We start from the raw sequence: 21,276 nt of genomic DNA, 5'->3' as shown, positions 1-21,276 counted from the left end.
CAGGAGAAGGTAGCCTTGCTCAGCTCTACCTTCTATGGCGCTAGCAAGAGCAGTACCAGCAGACATAATGGCTCTCGATGATTTCTTTAACATATTTTATGAGGCTGGTGATGTAAACTGGAGGTACCTAGCTTGTGCGAAGTCCTGGCTGCAACACCCTGTACCAGAAGAAAAGGAAAAAACAAAACAATAAAGCCTTACTTTGAGCTGGACTTGATGGTCCACAGTTATGATCCTAGCACTGGAGAGACTGAGGCAGGAAGATCAAAAGGTCAAGGCTGGGCTGGAGAAATGGCTCAGGGGTTAAGAGCACTCACTGGCTGCTCTTCCAGAGGACCCTGGTTCAATTCCCGTCACCCACATAGCAGCTCACATCTGTCTGTGACTCCTGTTCCAAGGGCTCAGATATCCACACGCAGGTAAAACCAATGAATATAAAATAAAAACAAATTATATATATATATATTTTTTAAATTCTGGAGTTGGGGATTTAGCTCAGTGGTAGAGCGCTTGCCTAGCAAGCACAAGGCCCTGGGTTCGGTCCCCAGCTCTGAAAAAAAGAAAAGAAAAAAAAAAAAAAGAAGAAGAAGAAGACTGGAAATGTAACTTAAATAGAGCCCCTGCCTAGAATCCCCCAGTGAGGGGCTGGGGCATGGCTCAGTGGGAGAGCCCTTGCCTAGAATCCCCCAGTGAGGGGCTGGGGTGTGGCTCAGTGGTAGAGCCCCTGCCTAGAATCCCCCAGTGAGGGGCTAGGGTGTGGCTCAGTGGTAGAATCCCTGCCTAGAATCCCCCAGTGAGGGGCTAGGGTGTGGCTCAGTGGTAGAATCCCTGCCTAGAATCCCCCAGTGAGGGGCTAGGGTGTGGCTCAGTGGTAGAGGCCCTGCTTAGAATCCCCCAGTGAGGGGCTGGGGATTTAGCTCAGTGGTAGAGCGCTTACCTAGGAAGCGCAAGGCCCTGGGTTCGGTCCCCAGCTCCGGAAAAAAAGAACCAAAAAAAAAAAAAAAAAAAAGAATCCCCCAGTGAGGAGCTGGGGGTGTGGATCAGTGGTAGAGCCCCTACCTAGCATGAGTTTTATTCCTAGCACTCACAAAATAAATAAATAAATAAATAAATAAACAAACAAACAAACAAACAAACAAATGGGTGGAAATAGGAGAGTAGTCAAGGGAAGAACTACTGAAAACATTGGGTTTGACATGGTTTTGTGGGGTTTTTCTTTTTTCAATTGTTTTTGCCAATCATGAAGAGGATTCGAGACTGTAGAGATGGCTCAGCCCTTAAGAACACTGATTGCTCTTCCAGAGGACCTGGGTTCAATTCCTAGCACTCACACAGCAGCTCACAACCATCTGTAATGCCAGTTCCAGGGAATCTAACACTCTAACACCCTCACATGGACAGACATACACGTAAAATAAATTAATTAAAATAAAATAAATTATTTGAAAAGGTAGGAAGGAAGAAAGAAAGAAAAGAAAAGAAAGTCAGGCATTAGTGGTGCATGTAGTTGTAAGCAGATCTCTGCAAGTTTGAGGCCAGCCTGGTTTGCAGAGTGAATTCCAGGACAGCCAGGGCTACCAGAGAAAAGCCAAAAAAAAAAAAAAAAATTAAGAGGGAGAGTTGGGGATTTAGCTCAGTGGCAGAGCGCTTGCCTAGCAGGCGCAAGGCCCTGGGTTCGGTCCCCAGCTCCGAAAAAAAAAAAAAAAAAAAAAAAAAAAAAAGAGGAGAGGGAGAAGGAAGAGGAGGAGGAAAAGAAAAGAAAAAGACATTTTAAAAAAGAAAAAAGGGGTTGGGGATTTAGCTCAGTGGTAGAGCGCTTGCCTAGCAAGCACAAGGCCCTGGGTTCGATCCCCAGCTCCAAAAAAAAAAAAAAAAAAAAAAAAAGAAAGAAAAGAAAAGAAAAAAAGAAAGAAAGAAAATAACCATGACTTTCCCTTAGTTCTTTCACTGAGAGACAACCTTACCAGGTGTACACAGCCTCAGGCCTTGAGGTTCTGGTCAGTAAGTAAAGCCTCCATTGTCTCCTTCCTTGGACCTCAACTGGGAGCTGTGCTGTCTACTTTTAGGTTAACTTGACACATGCTAGAGTCACTGGAAAGGAGGAAACCTCAATTGAGAAAATGCCTCCCTAAGATTCTACTGCAGGTAAGCCTATAGGAAATTCTCTTAGTGACTGGCATGATGTAATAGGGCCAAACCCATTGTGGGTGGTTCCATCCCCTGCGCTGGCGGTTGTGGGTTCTACAAGAAAGCAGGCTAAACAAGCTCCAAGGAGCAAGCCAGTAAGCAGCACCCTTCTATGGCCTCTGCATAAGCTCCTGCATGAGACCTTCTCTGGGAGATTTAGGCTCTTCTATTACTACAAAGGCCTCCTTCCACCACGATCCTCAACGAAGAGAGAGCCCTTGCTTGTCTGTTTTATTAGATGGCAAGACGTGAGTGCATACATCTTTCTCAGGGTGAACCACGGACTAAACACCTTTTACTGGAAGGAATGCCCAGGAAAGGAAGCTCACTGGCCTATCTAGATCCTTCATTTGCATGGAGAACTTCAGGGTTTTTATGCTAGTTACTGTAGCTGCTTGTGTCCTTATGTTAATTTGGGTTCCTAAAACTGCTCACCCGAGTGTCCACACGGAATGTAGTCAGTGACTCTGCCCCTAGTTGGTTCTGATGGGTAAATAAAGATGCTGACAGCCAATGGCTGGGCAGGACAGACAGATGGGGGCTTTTAGGATTCCTAGGCTAGGGACAGAGAGAAAGGAGGGAGAAGAAAGAGATTCACCACGCTGGGAGAAGGAAAGGAGAGACTCCACGCCTGAGAAAGTGCAGAAGAGAGAGCATAGCCTCCATAGAAGAGCCAGGGGAGGGCAGCCAAGATGGAATTTTGGATTTAGTTAAGTAATAACTCGGGAATATCAGAGGGTGGTGGATTAGCCATGTGGAGGTTAGGAAGTGGCCCAGTCATGGAGAGCTGTTTTAGGCCTATCACAATACAAATGCTGTGTGTGTGTGTGTGTGTGTGTGTGTGTGTGTGTGTGTGTGTGTGTCTTTCATGCAGGTACCCAGAAACTCGTTGCCATGGTCATCTTAGTGGGGCATCATGGTTAATGTGTTCCAAAACAGGTAGAGCTTGATGGGAGCTGGCTCTGCTCCCGCCACTCTCAGTTGTGAGATTCCCTGTGGCCTGAGCCTGCTCGACCTTATCAGTTCTGTCTAGTGGCCCGGTCCACTTGCCCCACAATGTTTCGTCACAGCAATAGGAAGGCAAGTCGAGTTTCTGTCTTCCCCATGGTTGTCATTCCTTCCTCTTCCTCAGGAGTTGGATGCTTTCCATTCCCCTCCTAGAGGGCTGTTTCTAGAGCCTGGTCGAATCCCCAAGCAACCTGTAAAGTGCAAAGGTTTGTTATTTATATCGGGTGTGTGCGTGCACGTGCATGTGTGTCCATGTGTGCATGCACGTGCGTGTGTGTCTGTGCACGCGCCCATGTGAGTATGTATGTGTGTGTGAGTGTGCACGCATGCACACATGCCTGCATGAGTTTATGTGCACCAGGTACATGCAGGTTCCCATAGAGGCCAGGGAGTGTCAAATCCCCTGGAGCTGGGGTTACAGGTTGTTGTCAGCGCCCTGTGTGTGTGCTGGGAACTGAACTCAGGTCCTCTCCAAGAACAGCAAGTGCTCTTAATCTCTGAGCCATCTTCTGAGTTTTCCTCCATCCTAAACTCTCCTGCCTTTCTGAAAGGCGGGGGTCTCATTATGTAGTCTCGACTGGCCTGGAACTCACTATGGAGACCAGGCTGGCCTCAGACTAATAGAGATCCTCCTGCCTCTACTGGGCTTAAAGGCGTGTGTCAGTGTTTCAAACCTGGAACAAATGTCTCAGGTGCCTGTTAACCAAAAGCAGACCTGGCCTGCAGGGTCTCCAGCATCCCTCCTGTTACAAGATGTGACTAGTGTACCCTACCCTCTAGTGTACCCCACCCTCCACACTGAACTTTCTAGCCCAGAGCTGGCTGCCCTTCACCCAGAAGCTCTTCCCTATGTACTACAGACATTGTTTGGTTACCCCCTTTTTACCTTTGAATTCCTGGCTGTACATCTGGTTCCCCTCTCTCTCCCTTCCCTCCCCACATGGTTGACCACTCTGCATTCTCCCAAATGTGTCTGCCTCTGACGATGCTCTCCTACAAATCTACAACAAACTCTCTCATCCACCGTACCTAGGAGCAGTCATGTCTTTTCCTTTCCCTTTTATATCTTTTTTTTTTTCATTCAGCTATCACACACAGGTCCAGTCCCCATTTTTTTTAAATGATTTCTTTTTTTTTTTTTTTTTTTTTTTTTTTGGAGCTGGGGACCGAACCCAGGGCCTTGCGCTTCCTAGGCAAGCGCTCTACTACTGAGCTAAATCCCCAACCCCTTTAAATTATTTCTTAAATCATTTATTTTCATTATGCACCTGGGTTTGGGTGTGTGCACCAGTGCAGGTGACCACAGAGGTCAGAGTTATCAGAGGCCCCTGCAGCTGGAGCCACAGGTAGGTGTGAACTGTCTTTGTTTGGATTCTGAGAACTTGTGTCTTCCTCTGTGAGATCTAAGCCCCCTCTCTGAGCCAACGTGTTGATGACTGATTCCTTGGCTGCCCTAGTTCTTTTTCTATGACAAAGATCAGGACCAAAAGCAAGTCAGGAAGGAAAGACTTTATTTCACTTACAGATCTCGGTTCATCACGGAGAGAAGCCAGCCCAGCAACCCAGAGGCTAGAACTAAAGCAGAGACCGTGGAGGAATGGTGCCCACTGGCTTGCTCCTCCAGGTTTGCTCAGCTACCTTTCATCTATGGCCCCGGCCCAGCTGCTCAGGAGTGGCACCGCCCACAGTGGGCTGGACCCTCCTACATTCATTAGCTATCAAGAGAATGCCTCCAAACCAATCTGATGGCAGTGACTCCTCAAAGGAGATTTCTTCCCGGCACACTTAGTGCTCTACCAGGTTCAGTATCTCATGGCTAGAAAGTGCTTGTTTCATCTGCTTCCTGTGTCGCTTCCGCCTGAGTGGCACCTCCCAAGAATGGAGGGGCAGGCTAATTCCCACCCTATCCAGGGAGAATTCTCTCTAAGGATTCGGGCCATAAAAAGGAGAGAAACTCTTTTATTTATTTATTTATTTATTTATTTATTTATTTATTTATTTATTTATTTACTGTATACAAGTACTGTGTCTGCCTTCAGACACACCAGAAGAGGGCATCGGTCCCCCATTACAGTTGGTTGTGAGTCACCACGTGGTTGCTGGGAATTGAACTCAGGACCGATGGAAGAGCAGTCAGTGCTCTTAACCAGTAAGCCATCTCTCCAGCCCCTGGGAAACCCTTTCATAGTAACACACATCCGGTTCTGGTTAATACCCAAAGAGAAGCCAGCCCTGCACAGAATTTTTTTTTTTTTTTTTTTTTTTTTTTTGCAGTTCGTATAAATTTTGAGCTAGGACATTCCACATAAACTGTCACCTGTGAATTTCTTTTAGGTCCCAATGCCAAGTCACACTTGTTGAGCAGTAAAACATGTTTCACCAAGACAGAAACTGTGAAGTTGGCCAATTCTGGACAAATGAGAGATTTACGTAGTAAAGCTATTATCCCAGTTACTGTCAACTGCTGTTATTGTTAACTGAGGTCACGCTGCCTGCCTGGATGAATTATGCAGATTTTGATCAGTGACAGAGAGTCTAATAGGTCACTGTAAGCCTTTGGAATGTTTGTCAGACCCACCCCTTAGCCAAATTCCACTTTTGGGTAACTTTTTATTTCCTAAGCAAGTTTATTGGTAAATCTTTTATAATAGTTTATCCCTCCCAGTTTCTCCTCCACCAAGAGCATACCTTTAATACAGAACAAGGGAGGTAAAAGACAGTAAAAAATGTGAGACATGGGAAGAGAAAGGAGTCCCTTACCCTGAAATTCAGTTTAGGATTCTGCTGAGAGCCAGGAAGCACCAAAACACTGAAAGGTCACAGGCACCACTGTGGAGAAACAGCTCCTTAAGACTTAAGTGTTCTGACCTGGAGAGGTGGCTCAGGGGTTAAGAGCACTGGTTGCTCTTCCTAGAGGATCCAAGTTCAATTCCCAACAACCACATGTCAGTTTATCAGTTCTTGGGCATCTGACACCCTCACACAGATACATTCAGGCAAAACACCAATGTGGTGCACCTCTTTAACAGGAGGCAGAGACAGATCTCTGTGACTGAGAGAGAGAGAGAGAGAGAGAGAGAGAGAGAGTTAATTCCAAGACAGCAAGGATACAGATACACAGAAAAACCCTATCTCAAAAACCAAACAAGACTCGGTGTCAATGGGAGAATGGAACATGTATTTCATCCTGCAGCAATGCTCCTTGAGATTCCAGAAACACAGCTCCCTAGCTTTAGGAAGTTCCTGAAACTCATTAGACTACCTCTTCCCCAAACTCTGAGCTTCAAGCTCCATAACCAGAGAGCTGATTGGGAGACAAGCCCTCCAACTTACCAGCTGCCTACAGGTTCCCCAGGTAGCTCCAGGTCCATAAATGCATTAACAAACATACATTAGGGGTTGGGGATTTAGCTCAGTGGTAGAGCGCTTGCCTAGGAAGCGCAAGGCCCTGGGTTCAGTCCCCAGCTCCGAAAAAAAGAACCAAAAAAACAAAACAAAAAAAACCAAACATACATTAACAAACAAGCTGTTAAACCAATTAAAAAAGAAAAGAAACCCCTTGGGCCAACCTGTGGCTCCATTTGCAGACACACCCATATCCAGGCACACTAACATCCGCACTCTACCCAAATACTCAGGAGAGAAATAAACTAGTACATACATTCCTTTCTTCTCTTTTTTTTTTTTGGTTCTTTTTTTCGGGGCTGGGGATAGAACCCAGGGCCTTGAGCTTCCTAGGCAAGCACTCTACCACTGAGCTAAATCCCCAACCCCCTTTCTTCTCTTTTTTAAAAAAGATTTATTTATTTTATATATATGAGTTCTGTAGCTGTCTTCAGACACACCAGAAGAAGGCATCTGATCCCATTACAGATGGTTGTGAGCCACCATGTGGTTGCTGGGAATTGAACTCAGGATCTCTGGAAGATCCCCAACCCCTAATGTATGTTTGTTAATGCATTTATGGACCTGGAGCTACCTGGGGAACCTGTAGGCAGCTGGTAAGTTGGAGGGCTTGTCTCCCAATCAGCTCTCTGCTTATGGAGCTTGGAGCTCAGAGTTTGGGGAAGAGGTAGTCTAATGAGTTTCAGGAACTTCCTAAAGCTAGGGAGCTGTGTTTCTGGAATCTCAAGGAGCATTGCTGCAGGATGAAATACTTAACCACTGAGCCATCTTTCCAGCCCATTCATACATTTCTTTTACCTAAAATTTTTTTTAAAATACTTTATTTATTTAGTATATATGAGTACATTGTAGCTGTCTTCAGATACACCAGAATCTGTTATAGATGGTTGTGAGCCACCATGTGGTTGCTGGGAATTGAACTCAGGACCTCTAGGAGAGCAGTCAGTGCTCTTAACCGCTGAGCCATCTCTCCAGCCCTCTTTTACCTAAAATTTTAAACTTTGATTAATCTTTCTAAAAAGTATTTTATGGGCTGGAGAGCCTTTTCTGGTGTCTCAGAAGACAGCTACAGTGTAGTCAAATAAATAAAATAAATTGATTTAAAAATTACTTTACATTTATTTATTTTTATGTGTATGAGTGTTTTTGCCTGCATGGATGTATGTGTCAGATCTACTAGAACTGGAGTTACAGACAGTTGTGAGACACCATAAAGGTTCTGGAAATCGAACCTGGGTCCTTTGTAAGAGTGACAAGTACTCTTAACCATTAAGACATTGCTCCAGTGAATTTGGAAAGTCGGTTGGATGGTGTTTTGCTGGGCAAACACGTGAAGGTGTGTTTTCCTGAAGTGGACCCAGGTGAAAGACCAAGGCAGACTCCTGAAGGACCTGTAGCTGAAACAGACACGGGGGAAAGGATGTTCTGCCAAAGCAAGCACGTGAGAGGACACGCGATGAAGGATTCTTCACTAACGACGCACATGTGTTGGTCTGCCTTACATTGCGCAGTTGAGCTACATTTGTTGGGACTCCATAGAGAAATTCGCCAAAACACTTCTGGTGGTGTCCTGAAGTTTCTTGCTGCTTCTTTGGACTCAGGTGATTGGCAGAGTGATGCCAGCTGAGACAGACACACATGTTGAGGCAAGACCCGTGCTGAGGCAAGACCCGTGGAGAATACATGACGTTTAGAGGGAGAATAAAAAGGATTCAGATGGACAGTGACAGGGCCTGAGCTAGGCTTGCTTACAGAGCTAGCTATGCAATGATTGTTGATCTTGCGTGTTCGCTGACCTTTGTTTGCTGAGAGAGGCCTAGCCGAGACTCCTCCTGGTGTTCCTGCTGGCCTTGGTCTCTCCTGCTGACTGGAGCTGAGGCTGAGGCCTGATGCCGATTCGTGTTTGCTAACCCGACTCTACCGAACTGGACTGCTAGTGTACCCATGAAATGTTCGTGAGTGGATCGAGCTGCCACTGTTAGCCTGGGAACTGATTTCCAGACAGCAGACGGGAGTTGCTCTCAAGAACCTTTCTAAACAGGTCCACTTCTTCCACTCCCGATCCTGTCCTTTCTTTTTCCGCTTCCTCTGGTGGGTGATTGATGGGCTAACGGGGAGGCTAAAGCATTTAAGAACCTTCATTAAAAATAAGGATTGAAAAAAAATTCAAGCCACACTCCAGCCCTTTTATTTTCTTAACACGGGGTTTCATGTACCCCCAAGGCACCCCCAAACTCCCTCCCTAGCTTGGGATTGTAACAGGGCTCCAGGCCTTAGGAGGCCCCAGACCTTAGCACAACTGGCTCCATGATAGAAGCACCATTCAGGCTGTAAATCTCTCAGCACATAGAACCGGCATGCGTCAAAGTGCATAGCTCTGGGAAAGTTTTTTCATGCACTAACCTTGTTTCTTGGCCTTCTGTAATTCTGCGTCTGGCTAACTGTTCCTGCTAACTGAGGTATGTCAATCCAGAGCATGGTTTTTGTGCTTACAAGCTCATCCTGAGGGGCTGGGGATTTAGCTCAGTGGTAGAGCGCTTGCCTAGCAAGCACAAGGCCCTGGGTTCGGTCCTCAGCTCCGAAAAAACAAACAAACAAACAAACAAACAAGCTCATCCTGAGAAAGGCACTGGTTTAAACAGGGGTCCCGAACACCCAGTGTAGTCACCAGCAGGCTAATAAAGACTATTGGATTAAAACACGTCTGACATGCTGGGTCTTGCCTCAACATGTGTGTCTGTCTCAGCTGGCATCACTCTGCCAATCACCTGAGTCCAAAGAAGCAGCAAATACCCCTAACACCAGGGATGACCTTGAACTCCTGAATTTTCCTGCTCCTATCTCCTGAGTGCTGGAATTACAGGTCTGTGTCACCACACAGTTTCTGGGGGCTCTGGAGATGAACCCCAGACCCTTACTGCACACGGGGCAAGCCAGTCTACCGCCTGAGCTTTCTCCCCAGCCTCCCAACTTTACTTAACCTTTAAGCCTTCTAAACCACAGGCATCCTAGGAGGAAGGTAACTTAGAAAGCCACAAACCCCTATGTAATCATGGTAAAGAGAATCAAGGGAGCTGCTTTCTTTCTGGGAATGCTTGCATTCGTTTCTTGGGTGTGTACGCTCCCTTCTTGAACCATCTCCCTCCGTAAGCCTAATCTTAGCTGGAGACCATTCCTTCTCTCTCTCCTTTCTCTGACTTTCTGCGGCCAGGTCAAGGGTTCAAGCTCGACCTCAGTAGTCCTCCGTAGGTGGGGGCGGGGAGCTACTGCCCCCACCCATATCTGAAAAACAGGAAATGCAAGAAAAAAATATTCTGTGACTTTTCATTACCAGCCAAAAGACATAGGATCTTTATGCCTCCCCATGACCTCCAGGAAAATCAGCTAGTTGACTGGAAATGAAGCCAGGGGACAGCCCCGCAGCCAGGCACACTGTCTCTAACGGCCCATTTCTCCAAAGTCAGGCTGACTGCATTGGCCCCTAGCGCTGGAAAGGGCTGCAGGAGCTCATTGGCTGTTTCTGAAATTTCCTCTGCCTTCTTGGGTCACACACACGGATGCCACACGGAAAGTCTACCTACTTTTATTTTTATTTTTTTATTTTTTTCGGAGCTGGGGACCGAACCCAGGGCCTTGTGCTCGCTAGGCAAGCGCTCTTCCGCTGAGCTAAATCCCCAGCCCTGTCTACCTACTTTTAATCCTGCCAGTTGTCAGTTTGTTTCAGAGACTACAGCCTGAAGAGTAAACTCTGAGAGGACAGAGGTTTTTCCCTCTACCACACCAGCCGCAGGGACAGATCTGACTGCCAATGAATACTGATTGGTATATGGGGCTGGCTTAGCAACAAAGGGCACTGGCTGCTCTTCCAAGAGGATCTGAGCTTGATTCCCTGCACCTACACGATGCCTCAGGACTGTCTGGAACTCCAGTTCCAGGGGACCCGACACCCTCTGCTGGCCTCTATGGGCACTGCACACACATCGGGCTCAGACAAAGATGCACCGAAGACTCCCAAACACATAAGAGAAAATTAAAATAAATTAATTTTTAAAAATTGGTATGGGAAGCCAGGTGTGGTGGTTCTGGCCTTTAATCCCAGTGCTTCAGAGGCAAAGGCAAGTGGATCTCTGAATTTGAAGCTAGCCTCGGCTACTTTGAAGCTAGCTTCGGCTACATAGAGATCCCCCTCAGCTGGGGCTACACAGAGGAAACCCTGTCTCAAAAACAAGGCAAACAAATCAAACAAAAACAAAACAATTGATCTGTTTTAGTTTCATTTCTGTTCTTCCAATAAAATACCCCAACTAAAAGCAACTGCCTTAGTTATTGAACTATTGCTGGGATGAGACACCATGACCAAGGCAACTTCTAGAAGGAAGTTTATTTTTGGCTTACAGTTTTACAGGGTTAGAGTCTGTGTCCATCATGGTTGGGGCACAGGGCAATAGAGCAGTAGATGTAAGCTGAGCTTACATCTTGATTCACAAATATGAGGCAGAGAGCTAACTGGGATTGGTGTAGGCTTTTGAAACCTTAAAGCCCATCTCCACCACGCCTCCTAAACCTTCCCAAATAATTCTTCTAACTGGGGACCAAGTATTTAAACATTTGAGCCTATTGAGGGACATCTCATTCAAACCACCACACACAACTTAGGGAAGAGAGGGTTTGGTTACCTCACAGTTCCAGGTTCTAGCCCAAGGTATAGCAGGAAAATCAAAGCAACCAAAAATTTAAACAGCTGTTCTTACGGCATCCCCAGTCAGGAGAATAAATGAATGATTGCTTGTTTGTGCCTCACTGGATTTCTCCACAGTTCATGACCAGGTGCTGACTAGGGAATGGTACCACCCACAGTGGACTGGGCCTTTTCACATTAATGAGTTTAATTTAGGCAGTACACTATAGGACAACCCAGTGTAGCTAATCCATTATTGAGACTAAGTAACAACCCCAGCCCCTCACTGAGGGATTCCAGACAATTGCTCTACCACTGAACCATGACCATATTTTAACCACTTTTAAGCAAAAGTTACTGTTTTCTGGAGGTCTACCTCCAGAATTTTACATTTCCCAGGCAGCAACTCTGCCCCTTATAGTTACTAACTCCACCTGAGGCAGACCAGAGGGGACTTATCATTTCCAGGATCCTGGAGCAACAGTTTATTCTCATCACAATACTGTTACAACACTAGGTTACAATACTGTCAACAATAGGTCTTTATGATAAGGACCTCTTTTATTGTTTATTCTTGCCTTTAAAGAAGCTAATAACAGAGGGGCTGAAGAGATAGTTCAATGGTTAAGAGCACTGGCTGCTCTCACAGAGGACCCAGGTACAATTCCTAACAAATTATGCAACTCCAGTTCCAATAAGGCTAGTGCCCTCTTCTGGCTTCTAGGGGTATAGCACTTAAATGGTGCACATACATACATGTAGGCAAAACACTCATATTCGCTCTCTCTTGCTCTGTCTGTCTGTCTGTCTGTCTGTCTCTCTCTCTCTCTCACACACACACACACAAATAATAAAAACACTAACATGTTGGGTGAAGCTTGTCTCTCTACTTGTCCACATAATTCTTTCTTTTAAAAATTTTTGGTTTTTTTTTTTTTTTTTTTTTTTTTTTTTTCTGGAGCTGGGGACCGAACCCAAGGTAAGCGCTCTACCACTGAGCTAAATCCCCAGCTTAAAAATTTTTCAGATTAATTTTTGTTACATGTGCATTGGTGTTCAGCCACATGCATGTTTGTGTGAAGGCACCAGATATCCTGAAACTGGAGCCACAGACAGGTGTGAGCTGCCATGTAGGGGCTGGGAATTGAACCTGGGTCTTACAGAACATCAGACAGTGCCCTCAAATCGCTGTCACACACGCGCGCGCGCGCGCGCGCGCGCACACACACACACACACACACACACACACACACACACCCCCAGCCCCTATATATTTCAAATAGTAATTCTTTGAACTTTTTTTTCCATAAGCTTTTGGGCATGTATGTGCCATAGTGCCTTTGTGGAAGTCAAAGGACAAATTAAAGGAGTCCATTTTTAAAATCCACCAAATGGGACCTGGGAGTTAAACTCAAACCATTGGGCTTCCTGGCAAGCATCTTTACCTACTGAGCTAAGTCCTGGAGTCATTTTCTAACTTTTATCACCTCTGGTGCCGGCTGCTATGAGTACCAAGTCTGTCAGTCATATGACCCTTCTTTGGCTTCTGGCTACACTGCCTTCCTGGAACTACCCATTAGCTGGCTGAGATCAGACCCCTCAGAGCGAATCTGGAAAAGTTCCTCCAGTACTGGCCTTGAGCAGTGTTTGAATTCCTGGTGTGTGTGTGTGTGTGTTTGTGTGTGTGGTTTGGCCTGTAGAAACTAGAAGCTGACAGGCTGACATCAGGTGTCTTTCTTCATTGCCTTTCTCCTCACTTTTTGAGAAAGCATCAAGTGAGCCTGGGCTCCCTGTTTTAACTAATCCAGCTGACCAGCGAGGGCCCTACTTGCCCTCCCCCTTCATTGGAGTCATTGGAGTGCAGTGCACTACAACAGCAGCCTTTTTTACTTTTTGTTTTTGTTTGTTTGTTCGAGACAGGGTTTCTCTGTATGGCCCTGTCTGTCCTGAAACTCAAGTCTGTAGACCAGGCTGGCCTCGAACTCAGAGATCTGCCTGCTTCTGCCACCCAAGTTCTAGGACTAAAGAAGAGGGCCACCACAACAGGCTTTTTGTTGTTTCTCTCCCTGGCTCTTAGAACGCACCATGTAAACCAGGCTGGCCTCAAACTTCCAGAGACCTGCCTATCTCTGTCTCACAAGTGCAGGAATTTAAGGGGTCATATTAAAGTGTGCCTCAGAGTTCAACCCTACACCTGACTTTTATGTGATCTCTGGCAGTCTGAACTCAGATCCTCAAGTTTGAGCAGCAAAAACTTTACCCTTTGTGCTATCTTCCTAGCCCTTAGTGACTAACAGCACCACCCAGGAGTAGGCAAGTGGGAGGAGCATCAGTATGTGGCGCCCTCTAGTGCTCACATGCTCAGAGTGTCGTGATGTCCGTCACTTCAAAGAATGAGCACATACAGGAACTGAATGGTTTTATAGTTGCTGTTTTGAGATAGGGTCCAGTGTAGCCTAGGCTGGCCTTAAACTCCCTCTGTAGCCAAGGATGGCCTTGAGTTTCTTCTGATCCTGCTGCCTATACTTTCTGAGTGCTAGGATTATAGGTGTCCACCATCATGCCCTACGTGTGATGTGTTGGGAATGGAGCCTGTGCTTTCTGAGTGCTAGGAAAGTATTTCACCATCAGAGTCACACCCCCAGCCTCTCTCTCTTCAGTTTCACGAGCCGCCTAGTCTTTTAGTGAGACAAAGACACTTTTCTGCTTGTCTCATGGGAACACGGTGCTAGATGACCCTTTTTAGTTTTGCTCATTTGTTTGTTTTGAGACAGGGTCTCAAAGTGCAGCCCTGGCTGGCCTGGAACTCTTGCTGGACACCAGGTTGGCCATGAATTCACAGAGATCCTCCTGCCTCTGCCATCCTTCTGCTGGGGTTAAAGGAATGGGCCACCATGCCCAATGAAATATTCTGGTTTTATGGTGAACGTTCTCTCTTAAGTTTCCCTTTGGTTCTGTTATAAATAGGAAAGCGCAGGAAAAGCCACACACTTGTCTATTTGGGGAATAAAGTATAATTTCTGAGGCTCTCAAGGGTGTGCCAATATTTGCTGGACATGATGTGACAACCTGCTCTACCGACATACATCTCCCCTATAAGTCAGAACTCAGAAGAATTTAAATCATTTTGTGAGCCAGCTCTAGCTCCAGCTCCAGGGGGTCTACATGGTGAGTTTATGACAGCCAGGATTACACAGAGAAACGTCGTCTCAAAAGCCATAAGACTGTGCCACACACACGCTTAGTTACATCTTGCTCTAAGGCTATGCTGTCTCCCTAGAGAAGCAAGAAGTAAAACAGACGTTATCATCTCAACTCCAATCTGCTATAGGGTGTCCAATAAGCTCTTAGAACTGTGTACAAGGGGTTGGGGATTTAGCTCAGTGGTAGAGTGCTTACCTAGGAAGCACAAGGCCCTGGGTTCGGTCCCCAGCTCCGAAAAAAAGAAAAGAAAAAAAAAATACGAGTTCCTCTGCCGTCTGGCAGCAGGCGGCAGCCTGTCCCTTCTCCCACATTGGAATTGATGGGCAGCTTTTCTTTTGCCATCCATTATTTCAACAGACTGATATTCAGAGGGTAGCTACAAGGGTCTCCCTTTAGGACTGTTTCTCCTGAGGACTGTCGAGGTGGTACAGCGGCTAAAAACACTGACTATGAAGAGATCTGATGCCCTCTTCTGGCAGCAGGGGTACACAAAGACAGAGCACTCCGACATTAAAAAAAATACATATATATATATATATATGTATATTTTTAATTCTTCTTGGGGCTAAGGCTAGCTCAGTAGCTAAGAGAGCATACTGCTGTTGTGCAGGATCTAGGTGTGGTTCCTACACGCACATTGGATGGCTCACAACTGCCTTGAATCCCAGCTCCAGAGGATCTAATGCACTCTGGAGTCCTGGACTCAGAGTTGTGCCTACACATATATAACTGAACTTAATATAAATAAATGGACTCTGACAACTTCTGGGTGTACATGTACACACACACACACACACACACACACACACACACACACACACACACAACTAAAATGAATATAAATAAATGAGGGGCTGGAGAGATGGCTCAGCAGTTGAGAGCACTGGCTGCTCTTCCGGAGAATCGGATTCAGTTCCCAGCACCCAGGTCACATGACTTACAACCACTTGTTACCCCAGCACCAGGAGATCCAACGCTTTCTCCTGGCATCTCCTTGGGCATCTGCACACATGTGACATACACACATAGAGACCCAGACACATACAACACAAAATAAAATAAAATCTTGAAAGGGGAGCAATGGTTAAGAGCATATATTACTTTCTGGGAAGGCGGAGGCCGCCGGAGATCAGGCCGGGGTGGGGAGGTGGGGGGGCACCTCTTGGCTAGAGCGGAGGAGGAGGGCGGGTCCGATGGGAGCGCGTTTGAGGCGGAGTCGCGGGCTCTAGAGAACAGAGAAGCAGATGAGCCCTCCTTCAACGACCCTGAGGATTTCATAAATGACATGAGCGAGGAAGGTCAGGGGTGTAGTCGTGATTGTGTCCATGGTGAGAGTATCCACTTACGTCGTCGAGGTTTGGTTCTCCGTAACCATGTTGGATGACTCACAACCACCCGTGACTCCAGCCCCCAGGATCTGCCCCTCTAGATTACTGGGCACCTGCATTCATGTGCACATATCCACATTTTGTTTTTGTTTAATTCTAGTTTCCATTTTATTGGTAAAATGTAGGAACTTCATACCACGTCTGATTTATTACAGGAGCTGCTCCCCAAAAATGTTACTTATAGTTGGAGTAGAAACCCCCGGAAACTCCAAAGCAACCTGCGAAGGAAAAGAAGAAAGCGGGACTAGGTTGAAACATCGAGCTTACCTGAAGCACAGGCAGGGAAGAGGGAGAGAAGCAGCGCTGAGGACAGAAAGCAAGGAAAAGGACTCAGAAGGATGGTGTTGGCCAAGCTGCTTCCGAGGCCTCCGAGGACAACAGAGGTACCGTGGCAGTAGGATTACACAAGTGTTTTATTTAGGTACTTCACAACAGTGGTCTTATGAAATCTTTTTTTCTTTTCTTTTTTTTTTTTTTTTGAGCTGAGGACTGAACCCTGGGCCTTGCCCACCACTGAGCTAAATCCCCAACTCCTGAAATCTTTTTTCTAGACTTAGAATTCTACTCTACCAAAGAGACGGGAGACAGAAAACTCACAAAGAACCACCTGACATACATATTTTTCTTTCTTTCTTTCTTTCTTTTTTTTTCTTTTTTTCAGAGCTGGGGACCGAACCCAGGGCCTTGCGCTTGCTAGGCAAGCGCTCTACCACTGAACTAAATCCCCAACCCCCATAATTTAAAAAAAAATTTAATATTTATTTTATTTTATGCCTATCAAAGGTTTAGCCTGCATGCATGTCTGTGCACATGTGTGTGCCTGTGCCAGGGAAGTCAGAAGAGGGTGGTCCTCTGGGAGAGTAGAGCCCACTTGTTTTTTTTTTTTTTTCTTTTCTTTTTTTCGGAGCTGGGGACCAAACCCAGGGTCTTGCGCTTGCTAGGCAAGCGCTCTACCACTGAGCTAAATCCCCAACCCCTAGAGCCCACTCTTAACCACTGAGCTATCCCTCCAGCCCCTTGTTCTGCCACTCCTGTTACCAGCTCATTGTGCAAGAAAGGAGGAAAGAAACAGTTCTTTACAATGAAGGAAGTTACAAGTTCATAGGAAGGAAGCTACCATGCAGGCCCCATTTCATCTTTTAAGTCACCACTCAAGAGAAAGGCTTTTATTGGGACTAAAGCCACAATCCCAAGCATCCACAGAGCCTTTGCTGACTACCCAAGTGATCCTAACAGCCTGCTCTATAACTAGAGAGGAGTTATCTGCATTTCCCATACATAGCAAAGTTCTTATGCAAATGAGGGCTTGTGTTTTCACCAATCACAGCCTTACCTCTTTAGTATCTGTATCAGCAATCTTTGTTACATTCTCTGGGGAAGAGTGCCTCCTCTGGCCTTGGTGAAAATGGTTGCAGGGTCTTTCCAGTTCCCTGAAGCTGGTGATAGCAAAGAAATCTAATGCAGAATGCTTGAAACAGTTCTGGCTACAGCCGCTGGGTCTTCAGAAAGGGGTGTGTATGTGAGAGAGAGAGAGAGAGAGAGAGAGAGAGAGAGAGAGAGAGAGAGAGAGAGAGAGAGACAGAGACAGAGAGACAGAGACAGAGAGAAACAGAGACAGAGAGAGACAGAGAGACAGATACAGACAGGCAGAGACAGAGAGAGAGACAGAGAGAGAGACAGAGAGACAGAGACAGATACAGACAGGCAGAGAGAGAGAGAGAGAGAGATTGAGATCGAGATCAGCTGTGGTCATGTGTGTTCAAAATGACCTGTATTGGTTTAAGTCTGTCTGGCTCTTTGTGACTGACGATCTATTTGTTTAAGTGGGCCAAGCAGCAAAAGGGAGCCCAACTACTGCCAATTAGGAAGTCAGATCGCCCCGTATCCCAATGTCTTTGTTTATTCACAGGAGAATGAGCAGGAGCCCTTAACCCTTAGGACACAAGGCCAAAGAACTTACCGTCAGCTGGTCCTCCCTACAATCCTAGCACCGGAGAGGTGGCGGCAGGAGGATCAAGAGCTTAAGGTTATGTTCAGTTATACTGTAAATTCCAATCCAGCCTAGGCTACAGGAGACTCTGTCTCAAAACAATAAAAACCAACCAATCAAAAAACCAACACCAAGTAAGGGCTGGAGTATGGCTCGGTGGGTAAAATAGTGACCTTGCACACGTCTCCTGGAATTCACTCAAAGAGCTGGACACCATGGTGTGAGCCTGTGGTGCCAGAGACGATGGAGAGTTAATCCCTAGAAGTTCACTTGACAGACAGTTAGCCTGACTTATACATTTCCACACCAGGGGAGACCGTCTCAAACACAAAAAAAGGGGAAGGTTGCCAAGGAACAACACCTGAGGTTGTCCTCTGATCTCTACATACGTGTGCACACAGGTGCATGTGTACAAGTATCCCACCTGAGCCTCCACATCAACTCATACATGAACAGCCTTTCATGCCTTCATACCTCCCCCAAGCTGACTGCTAACTCTAGCAGTGATTTTAATGTAGTTTTACAAGTATTTATTTATAGGCTGGGTGGTGGCGGTGCATGCCGTCAATCCCAACACTTTGGGGGGCAGAGGAAGGTGGATCTCTGTGAGTTCCAGCGTGGTTTACAGAGAAAGCTCCAGGACAGCCTGGGCTATAAAACCAAACCAACCCAACCCCAAAACAAATAAACCAACACAAAAGCAAAACAGAACAAGATAAAAAAAACTAAACACCCAAACAAAATATATTGATTTATGTGGCTGTGGTATCTGTGGGTGGTCTCAGAGGCCAGAGGAGGGATCCTGTGGAGATGAAGTTACAGGTGTTTGTTAGTCTCTGTGTGGCCACTGGGGTCTGAATTTTTTTTTTTTCTTTTCTTTTTTTCGGAGCTGGGGACCGAACCCAGGGCCTTGCGCTTGCTAGGCAAGCGCTCTACCACTAAGCTAAATCCCCAACCCCTGGGGTCTGAATTCTAGTTCAACACCAAGTGTTCTTTACCTCCGAGTTCTCTATATAGACCTTAATAGATTTTAGCAGAGCGTAGCAGGCTGCCAGCACAACTCTGGTTTCATTCAGCTAGGACTGTTTCAAGCCGCTTGTCTTAACCTCTCTCCTCGCTGTCATATCATTTTGCACTCTAGGAGGCCGTGAGGCCGTTTCATCAAGTACAGAGCAGGAACACCTTCCTCAGTGGCCCAGCCAGTAATACAAGAAGACAGAGTGGAGCTCGGACAGGACAGTGGAAACTTCTCAGGCGAAGAGCTGCAGGAGCAGTTCTTAGGAAGCAGAGGTATAGAGGAAAAACCGTGGAGACCTTAGAGACAAGGCTTGGAAGAACTGAAGACAAAAGCCATGGTTGGGTTACTGGAAGAGTTCCAAGGAGCTGCGAAGCTCTGAGGTGTGTCCAACCTTTTGGCATTGCTTCATGAAACTGTCGTCCAGAGTTCAAGCAACTGAATTTAAAAAAAAAATGCAAAATTATGTTTTGAGCTAAGTCCATGTGTTTGGTTTGTGCTACACTCAGAACTATTTTTGGGCCAGGACAGGCTTGCAGGGCTGTGAATACCGATTTTCAAGAGCTGTGACTCTGAGCAGAGGCTTACTTGAAGCTTGAGATTGATCCTTGACAGGGGACAGTGGCACATGCCTTTAATTCAGCACTGGGGTTGAGGTAGGGGATCTGAGGTCAGCCAGACTACAGAATGAGTTCTAGGACAGCCATGGCTACACAAAGAAACTGGAGGGTTGGGGATGGGGGAACAAGCTCCATGGGTCTCAACACTCAAGGTTTGAGAACCATAAAAGTACGTGGTGGAAGGAAATGGTTTGTGTGGGGCTCCTGGCAACCTACCTAACTCCAGAGAAGAAAGTCTGTTTCTGAAGCACTTAGAGTATCTGCCTTCTAGAACCCGGAGCCATAAGCCTTTCTCAAGATTTGGATTATGAGTACAGGCACTGGGGCTTTGGGTTCTCAAAGGTCTGGGCCTGCCAGCGCTAGAATAGATACTAATTAAAACAAACAAACAAGCAAACAAACGAACAGGCTTCCAGAATGGAACTCAATTGTCAGGAGCAAGAGCGGACTGTGTAACTCATTTCTTGAGTAGAGCATAAATACTCAGCCAGCCCATTACTAACTTACTCACCAGCCCGTGGCCCCGTTTTTGTTGGTTTAGTCTTTATATCGCACAGGCTAACAGGAACTCATCTTTCTGCCTCAATCTCCCCAGTGCTAGGATTCAAAGTCTTGTTTTCAGGGCCAACTCACTGGTCCCTTAAAAAAATTTCTTTTCTCGTTTTTGTTTTGCTTTTATTAATGATCTGGGACTGGAGAGATAGTTCAACTGTTAAGAGCACTGCCTACTCTTCTACAGGGGCCTGGGTTCTATTTCCAGCATCCACATGGAGGTTCTACGTGTCTGTAATTCCAGTCCTGTGCGTGATACGATGCCCTCTTTCGGCCTCCGCCTGCACACACGGTGCACAGACTTACAGGCAGAGCACTCATACGCATAAAAATAAAGTTTTCGAGTTAAGAGATGATTGTAAGCCACCATATGGGTACTGACAGCCAAACTTGGTCGTCAGCAAAAGTGTTCTTATGCTCTTAGTCCCTCAACTAGTCCTTATTAAGCTTTTCGAAACGTCCCATAAGGGACAGTTTTGGGCTGGAGGTTTCAAAAATTTTGGCTATGTTTCCGAACAACCACTCCTGGGGTCCCCCAGGTGGCTCCACGAAGGCTCCGCTCCGCCCACCCCACGCTGGCCCACGTGATCGCGTTCTCCCGCGTGTGAAGATAGCAGTCACCGGCGGACTGAACCACAGTGACTTTCATCTCGCGGGCTAACGTGCGAGCCGCTACGGTGAGGATGTCCATTGAGATTAAAGCCACTCGTCACACGACTCTGCATTGTGCAGGCAGTCATTTTTCTGTATGTTGGCGGCCTCTGGCTGTCGGCGAGCTCCTCGTGTAATTTTGGAACCTTTCGTTCTTTTGCCCCGTCAGTGGACGGGTTTAAAATAAAGCCCTTGCAGGGGAGGGAAGCCAGTCATGTCAGTCAAGCAGTCTGTCTGACTAAGAGCAAAACTTACAAAGAATCATGTGTGGAACTTTCAGCTATCTTGGCATTATTTTATGGTCACATATTTTGTTTTCATACAGTTCCGCGTGTTAAAAATCACTCGAAAATCTACTTGGTGCTCCCCCAGGTAGTTCAGTCCTTCCCCGTAGCGCCCGCCGGGAGAGGCAGAGGGACGTCTGCCATCTTGGCCGCAACTATTTCTTACCCAGAATGGGGGAGCCACATATCCTTTTGAATTTATTTGCTACCTTAAAAACTCTTTTGGGCTACACGTAAACTCATATGTCTTGAAAATGAATATTATAGTTGTTTTGAAATGTTTTTATGCATATC

General features: G+C 46.3%; 1 long non-coding RNA gene across 1 annotated transcript; it reads left to right on the top strand.

The window, feature by feature from the left end:
- The first annotated feature begins 16,025 nt into the window (after window positions 1–16,025).
- Window positions 16,026–19,338, top strand: LOC108352425 (uncharacterized). The gene is made up of 2 exons (XR_015634680.1): window positions 16,026–16,253; window positions 19,002–19,338. It is a non-coding gene; the product is annotated as an uncharacterized LOC108352425 (long non-coding RNA).
- The last annotated feature ends 1,938 nt before the right edge of the window (window positions 19,339–21,276 follow it).

Source organism: Rattus norvegicus, chromosome 12, assembly GCF_021556685.1.
Source record: "Rattus norvegicus strain SHRSP/BbbUtx chromosome 12, alternate assembly SHRSP_T2T, whole genome shotgun sequence".
NCBI classification, from domain to species: domain Eukaryota; kingdom Metazoa; phylum Chordata; class Mammalia; order Rodentia; family Muridae; genus Rattus; species Rattus norvegicus.
Note: the sequence above shows the minus strand (reverse complement) of the source record. Positions and strands in the feature narration are given on the sequence as shown.